Consider the following 8,671-nt stretch of genomic DNA (forward strand, 5'->3'; position numbering starts at 1 on the left):
TATTTCATAATCTCTCCCCACTTATGTATCTTATTCCTCAAGGCCTTATCCAAAAAGGCTTCCAATAAGCTATGATTTGTTATAGAGTAAGCCTCTCTCTCTCTCTCTCTCTCTCTCTCTCTCTAAATTTTCTCTTGTTTAATAAACTCAAAGAAGCAGGGGAGTATAGCCACATTTCTATCTGCAAAGAAAGCAAAGGATCTCGAGAGTGAAAAAACACATTTCATGGTTGTAAAGGCCGACGACAATATGACGACAGGTTCACTGGGTCACATTACAACCCCATTTATAATTGAGTTCACAAACTGCAAAACTAAAAAAAATCGTAAAAAACTTGAGGCAAAATGGGAGAGATTAATCTCCTCTCCTCCATTTTGCCTCAAATTTTATAAAATTAAATTTAAGTACACATCATTAAGAGGAGCAAGAACACATTAAGAAGATAAAGATTTTATACCATCTAAGAGCATAAAAGGCATTTCAATATCCAAAATACCAAAAGTACATTTATGATATATACGAAAAGTGGAATCATATCCTCAACCATGTATTCTAAACAAAAAAATCTATTCTAGAGTGCCCTATGCATCTTGATCCTCAAGCTCATCTTTATTATCATCATCATCCTCCTCATATAGGAGGAGGATGATGATGAAAATGGAAAAGAAAACAAATTACATAGAGAACTATAATTTTGTTAGAAAAGATAAAAGAGAATACGAAAGAATATTAAATTCACCTCAATAGGAGCTTAAACTATTTTCCCTTTTTAAGAACCCATTGCCATGTTTCTTTCTCATTATAGCTTCGACTTTTCTTCTTTTGTTGGTCTCAGTGAATTAGCTTTCTAGAAAAATAAATTAATCATGTTAAGCAATTATATATAGAAGAATATGAAAACATAAATGGAAAAAAATGTGATCATGCTTACAATAAAATTTTTAACGAAAGGTGGCTTTCCCGCTTAAATCTTAATTGCACTGATGTGCCATTTATAGTTGTGCATGGCCTTGTGGGTTTTCTCTAAACTGCTTCTCTGCAATTGTCCACTCCATCTTTGAGAAATGGCTAGGATAGGGGCCACCATGCTTTACCCATTGGCATATGGTAGACCTCCTATTATTCTGGAGAGATGCAGTTTCATTTGCTCTTTGTCCCAACCTTCATCAAAGCATTGGCTTGGGAATTTGGAAACTCTGTATTTAGTACATTTAGTAAATTTAATGTACTACTTGTCCCTTGTCTTTTGGAAACTTTGTATTTAGTATATCTGACATACTACTTGTCCCTAGTCTTTTGTTTTGTCCACTTGATAAATGAGTTCTTAATAGTTTGGTTGACCAAGGTTTGTAGGTGGTTTTTTAAATAGTTCACTTGAGCATCATGATGAAATTCCACACACATGAAAAGAATCATCCCTCCCATCCTCTATGAATGTTGAACTAGCATCTCCACTTTTGTTTGGTCCACTTGATAAATGAGTTCTTAATAGTTTGGTTGACCAAGGTTTGTAGGTGGTTTTTTAAATAGTTCACTTGAGCATCATGATAAAATTCCACACACATGAAAAGAATCATCCCTCCCATCCTCTATGAATGTTGAACTAGCATCTCCACCAAGGTATGCACTAAAGCATCCTCCAGAATGACACTTCTAGATATCATTCATTCTTGAGAAGCCCTAAATGCTCTCTAGTGGGTGACGATGACAAGTGAATGCAAAAGTATCATTACATCGCAGATGACTTTGGGGAGATGTTAGGGCTGACGCGGGCATGGATGGAGGTGCTGATGGAAAAGGTGTGGCCTAGGGTTAGATGGAAATGTGGATAGAAAGAATGAATAGCACGAATGGAGGCATGCATAGAGAGCTATATCCATGCATAAGGTACTATATAGATGCACAGAGAGTGCTCTATCCATGCAGAGAGCTCATAGAGATTCCTATGCATGCATAGAGAGTGCTTTGTGTGCGTATAGATCATAGAGAGCTCTATACATAAGGTAGAGCCCTCTATGCATGCATATGGTCCATACAAAGACCTCTATGCATGCATTGAATTCATACAGAGCTCATAGAGAACCCTATAAATATATATAGAACTCGAATGTCAGACTCTTTGGATCTCAGCATCTCCTTGGATTTCATCCAGCAGACCTTCTTGAGCCTCAAACTAGGTTATTGGTGGATTTGCATATACCAGATCCAGATTAGTGGATTTTGTGTGCTATAGGCTTGCGGATTAATTTGTGCACTCCAATCCTCCCCTCCCATTTTGCTGCGAATGGCTTTGGTGCACAATAAGACCCACGAACGAAAGGTCTAACTTCAAACTTTGGCATGATTATGAAAAGATGCAGGTGGGAAGAGCGCTTGAGCTCTTGCAAGCACACACACACACACACTCACACAAACCCTAGAAGAGAACACACAAAGGTGAGAGGCTGAAAATTCTTCTTCTTCTTCACACAACAAAAGAGGTCTACAAAGAAGATAAAGTGGCTGACACACATAATAGAGTATATACAATCGGTCCATAATGTGAACAGGCTAAGAGAAGTGGGTAGGTCTAGGACTAGTCGGTGTAGTCCAGCTATAGAATCTCTCGCAAAGATATGTCGGTGCCAGCTACCAAAGCCGCCAGTGATATAAATGGCAAACGGTCATGCAGGCGCCTCGTGAGTGTTAGCTCATGTTGGGCTTGATATTTCAACACTCCCCATCAAGCTCAACTCCAGCTCATGAACTCCAAGCATAGCTTGAAATGTGCGGAGCTGTTCAGCTCCCAAGTCCTTCGTAAAGATGTGACCTAATCCTATGTGTGCTTGCGTAGGCCAAGTCAATGTTGCCTGCCAAGACTCTCTCCCTGATTAAGTGGTAATGTACCTCAATGTGTTTCATCCATGCATGAAAAAGTCGATTCCTGGCCAACTATGTACTGCTAAGATTGTCACAATACATGACAACCTTTCTCTCCACATGTAACCCCAAATCAGCAAAGTAGCTTACGTAACCAAGCTACCTCACATGCTGCCACCACCGCAGCTCCTCTATACTCTGCCTCTGTACTCGACAAGGCAACTGTAGGCTGCTTCTTGCTGCTCCATGTCACAAAAGTACTCCCCATAAAAACATAAATCCATTGGTAGATCTCCTGTCTGAGATGCTACCTGCCCAATCTGCATATATGTACCCATATAGCTCCAATGGTACACTTGCTACATAAAACAATGCATAATCAACAGTGGCCCTCAAATACCAAAGCATGCATCACACACTGTCAAGATATGGTTTGCACAAAACCTGTGCATAAACTAGCTCTCGAAGCAAACAATGGAACTCAAATCTAGCCTGCTGATCGTGACATAGATCAAACTCCCCACAATCTTCCTGTACATAGTGGGACCCTCCAACACATAACCTGCATCCGCACTAAGCTTGCCATTTTGATCTAACAGCACCGAGATTGGCTTCCAATCAGCCATCCCATACTTGGACAACATGTCCAATACATACTTTCTCTGGGACAACCAAGCCCTCAAGTGTGCGAAGGACCTCAATTCCCAAAAAGTAGCGCAGATCTCCCAAATCCTTCATCTCAAACTTCCTTTTGAGAAGACTTTTCACATGCTCAATCTCATCCAAGTTTTCACTCCCCACAATAAGATCATCTACATATATGGTGATGATCACAATACCCTTATCACTCTTATGCACATACAAAGAGTGATCTGCATCTGCCATATGAAAACCAATAGTGATAAGGTACTCTGTCATCTTGTCATGCCATGGTCGTGGAGCTTGCTTCAGCCCCATACAAAGCCTTACGAAGCTTACATACATACTCTGGGTGACCTGTATCCTCAAAACCTGGTGCCTAATCCATAAACACCTCTTCTTGCAAGTCACCATGCAACAACGCATTTTCTACATCCATTTTATGTAAAAAACCTTTAGTTGTAGCCACTGCAATCACAACTCTCACAGTTGCCATCTTTGCAATTGGGGCAAATGTCTCCTCATAATTAATCCCATGTGTACGCACATATCCTTTGGCTACCAATCCGATCCTTGTACTTGCTTATGCTACCATCACTATTATGTTTCACCTTATACACCCACTTACAGCCAATAGATTTCTTGTCTTCAGGCAATGGCACCAAATCCCAAGTCTCATTTTCATACAATGAATCTATCTCCTCATTCATAGCTTTCTCCCAGCACACATTTCCAATAGCCTCATCAAAACATGTGGGTTCTACAACCTGCACAGCTTTTGCCATATAAGCATAGTGATGTGCCACATAACCATCATAAGTCAACCTCTGCATAGGGTTTTTGACTCTTTGCAGATCTTTGTAACTTTGGATTTGTGGCTTCCATAGCCTTCTTCACATCAGGTGTCCTCATTGCTGGAATCCCAAGCTCCTCATCAACAACCACTTTCTCTTTGCCTTTATGTAATGTACCAACTACATTTTCAAGACTGGTATTATGACGCAGCCTGCCACTCCATGGTCTATCAACAGAACCGCTGGATGAGGACTCTCCTAGTACACTCAATGACTATGATTGCCGACCTGCATTTTGTGCAACCACATTTCCACTTGTATCAGTCCCAACATCTTTTTCAGCAGCATACCAGCTACTCATCTCATCAAATACAACATCTCTTCTTACCCTCAATTCACATGTAGCAAGATTATAACATCTATATCCCTTTTGGTCAAGGGAATACCCAATAAACACACTTTTTTTGCTTTTGGATCTAGCTTAGTACGCAACTCATCTGGCACATGCACATATGCAATACATCCAAAAACTTTCAAGTGAGACAAATTAAGTTTCTTGCTAGTAAACTTCTGTTGTGGAGTTACATCGTGTGTGGCTGCAGTAGGAGTCTTGTTCATGATATAAACTATTATAGACATAGCCTCAGACCAATAGCTATGCGGCATATTCTTCTGTGCCATCAATTCTTGTGCTATCTTTACAATGTGCCTGTTTTTGCGCTCAGCAACTCCATTTTATTGTAGAGTGTATCCACATGTAAATTGTCTCTAAATGCCATTCTTTCACAAGAATTCAAAGAACTCATTGGAGAATTATTCTTCCCCTCCATCTCACCTTAGGCACTTCACATGTTTTCTTGTCTGTTTTTTAGAGCCATCACTCTAAAATTCTGAAAATGTGTGGACACTTTACTCTTCTCCTTCATGAAATCCACCCACACTTTCCTCATGTGGTCATCAATGAATGTTATGTAGTACCTGTAGCCACCCATAGACAGAGTCTTCGTAGGACCCCATATATCTGAATGCATATCATCTAGTACATTCCTGCTCACATTTCTGTCAGGTGGAAATACATGTTTTTTTCGCTTTCCAAATTGACATGCTTCATAAACTTTCTGCTTTCTACATACATTCAACTTTAAACTTAGGCAGCCCTCTCATAATTTCTTTAGTTTGCATAGACTTCATTCTTCGCACATTTACATGCCCAATTCTCTTATGCCAAATGTTTGTATGTGCAACAACTCTTGAACCATTTGTAAACATTGCAGCACTCACTTTAGGCATATTTACATTCAATGTAAACATTCTGCCCACTATGTTGCCTTTTGCAACCAACTTGCACATATCTTTAAAGTCTTGTACATAGCAGCCACCATCAGGGTTAAACCAGACTTGCAAACCTTGCTTAATCATCTAGCCAACAGAAACTAGATTCTTTATAATGTCTGGAACATGAAGTACATCTGCAAGGTACTTCACCTTACCATCCTACATGGACAATGGCACATCCCCAATGTGGGCAATCAGATGAGCAGTGTCATCCCCTGTTTCAACAAAACTTGGTCTTTCAAGGCTCTTCATTTCCTTGAATCACTCACCGTGACTTTTCATGTGGTTTGAAGCCCCTGAATCAACATACCATGCATCATCCTTACATGCTGCTACATCATTTCTTCCAGACAAAGCATTAACCACATGTTGCATAATAAACAACCTCTCATTATCCTCATTATTTCTGCTAGAGGATGCATATTTGTTTTGTTGCACTTTTTCATTTCGCATGTCACTGTGCTTCTTATAGCAATCTGCTTGCACATTTCCAAGCTTACCACAGTAAAAACAACCTCGTGTATCATTATGCTGCCTTTGCCAATTACCACAACCTCTTTGACTCCCCCTGCCTTTAAACTGGCCTCTTCCACCTGTGTGTTGTTGTTGCAAATCCTGGGACTGTTGCTACTGACCATAATTTTGATTACCTGTTCGGTCACCACCTTGTCCATGACCTCTACCTCGTCCTCTACCTACACTTGTGTAGAAGGCCTGCTGCTTTGAACTGTTTTTGTTTTGTGAAGATTGTTGATCTTCACCCAAGTTCTTCTCTTCAATGATTAGCATTGATTGTGAAGTTGGGAATGTTCTCCCGAGTCTGAATAGCTTGCGCTTTTGTATTCTTCCTTCATCCGAACGTAAGCTCCATTGATCTAGCTTATATTCCTCGTTAGCTTCTGCTGTTTCATCAGCCCCCCTCCTTGTTCCGCTTCCTCTCTTAACTATGGAGGTGCCATCCGCCGAAGTAATTGATGCTCCCCAGCATATTCCTCCCGGGAGGGGAGAACCAGCAGCAGCTGGGATTACGCCCTTGAGGAGGATCAGGAGAGGTCGTCTCCGGGCTGCAGTAGTCATGTGGCTCGTCCACCTTATTGCCACCGCCCCTCAAACCCTCTATGATGCGCTCCTTCCACCCCATTCACAAGACGTTCCCAACCACCCCAATAAATAACGACATAAGCATCAGCATCCTGGATGATGAACGAGGTAACTCTCAAGTTTTGCGCGCGCAACCCGCTTCTGTCACGAAATAATTCTAAATTCTGCTTAATTTGTGCACTCATAATTAAGGTCTATGATCCTGATTTTTCATGTCGGAGCATGATCAGGGAAACTTTTGGTGCCTTCCGCGGCCAGCATCTTTGCCTTGAAAATTTTGACCGGTTGTGAAATCGATCTTTGCAGTTTCCGTGGCTACTGGTGGAGACTGGAGCTCCGTGGCGTTATGATCCACTAGATATTGTAATATCGTAGACATGTCACAGCATAGCCTACACACGAAAGCAGGGCAACTTGTATACGATAGCCCACACTCACTCAGACTCAGTGCTACAAGGCTAGGGTGAGCCGTTCATCAATAGTATAGTGAGGTTCTTGATGTATGCAAAGAATCTTCTACATGCTCTTTATAGAGACAATTCACTAATATGATAACAATATAAGAATCATGAACTGTAGTTTTTTATAGAGACACTTCTTATTTCATAATCTCTCCCCAGTTATGTATCTTATTCCTCAAGGCCTTATTCAAATAGGCTTCCAATAAGCTATGTTTGTTATAGAGTAAGCATCTCTCTCTCTCTCTCTATATATATATATATATATATATATATATATGTATATATATATATATATATATATATATGTATATATATATATATATATATATATATATATATATGTATATATATATATATCTTATAAATTTTTCTCTTGTTTAATAAACTCAAAATTTCAGTTGTGTAGATGTTGCCCCCTTCTCTCGCTCTCCTTACATATGCATACACAACACACTCGCTCAACAATATCATAAACCCCCACGACAAGAAGCAAGAGAGTATAGCCATGTTTACAAAAGCAAAGGATCTCGAGAGTGAAAAAACATGTTTCACGGTTGTAAACGCGGCGACAATGTGACGACGGGTGTAAGATTCCTCCCCAGCCTCTCAGGATGTCCAGTATCTTCCCCTGTAGTCAAATCCCTCTTCAAAAATATCAAAGATCTTGTTTCTACATGTTTTGGCCTAGAGAGAGAAAATATTCTAGAGAGAGATTATTTAGATTTTGAATATTTTTTGATAGAAAAAATTCTCATCCTATTAATATAAGTTCCCCTGAAACAGAAGTTCAAAAAGATTTCCAGAAGGTGCATTAAAAATCAAGTATAATCTACTCAAGAGGCATTATTCTGAGGGTCAAGATTTTTTCAAAATTTTAAATTAAGGTTTCTATGGGCCAATAAGATCAATCCATGTGTGGGGAGGAGATAAATCCAATTTGTAAAAGAAATTATCCAAAAATGAGTAGGCTTCCAATAAGCTACGTTTGTTATAGAGTAAGCATATCTCTCTCTCTCTCTCTCTCTCTATATATATATATATATACATATATATATATATATATATTTATATATATATCTATATCTCTCTCTCTATCTCTTATAAATTTTTCTCTTGTTTAATAAACTCAAAATTTCAGTTGTGTAGATGTTGCCCCCTTCTCTCGCTCTCCTTACATATGCATACACAACACACTCGCTCAACAATATCATAAACCCCCACGACAAGAAGCAGGAGAGTATAGCCATGTTTCTATCTGCAAAGAAAGCAAAGGATCTCGAGAGTGAAAAAACACGTTTCACGGTTGTAAACGCGGCGACAATGTGACGACAGGTTCACTGGGTCACATTACAACCCTATTTATAGTTCACAACTACAAAACTAAAAAGAAATCGTAAAAAATATGAGGGAAAATGGGAGAGATTAATCTCCTCTCCTCCATTTTGCATCAAATTTTATAAAAATAAATTTAAGTACACATCA

General features: G+C 39.5%; 1 long non-coding RNA gene across 1 annotated transcript; it reads left to right on the plus strand.

Annotated features, from left to right (window-relative positions):
- The first annotated feature begins 6,466 nt into the window (after positions 1-6,466).
- Positions 6,467-7,334, plus strand: LOC147624729 (uncharacterized). Its single transcript, XR_015269162.1, has 2 exons — positions 6,467-6,836; positions 6,959-7,334. It is a non-coding gene; the product is annotated as an uncharacterized LOC147624729 (long non-coding RNA).
- The last annotated feature ends 1,337 nt before the right edge of the window (positions 7,335-8,671 follow it).

This window comes from Cibotium barometz, chromosome 25, assembly GCF_041138505.1.
Source record: "Cibotium barometz isolate CiBa-2024 chromosome 25, ASM4113850v1, whole genome shotgun sequence".
NCBI lineage: Eukaryota > Viridiplantae > Streptophyta > Polypodiopsida > Cyatheales > Cibotiaceae > Cibotium > Cibotium barometz.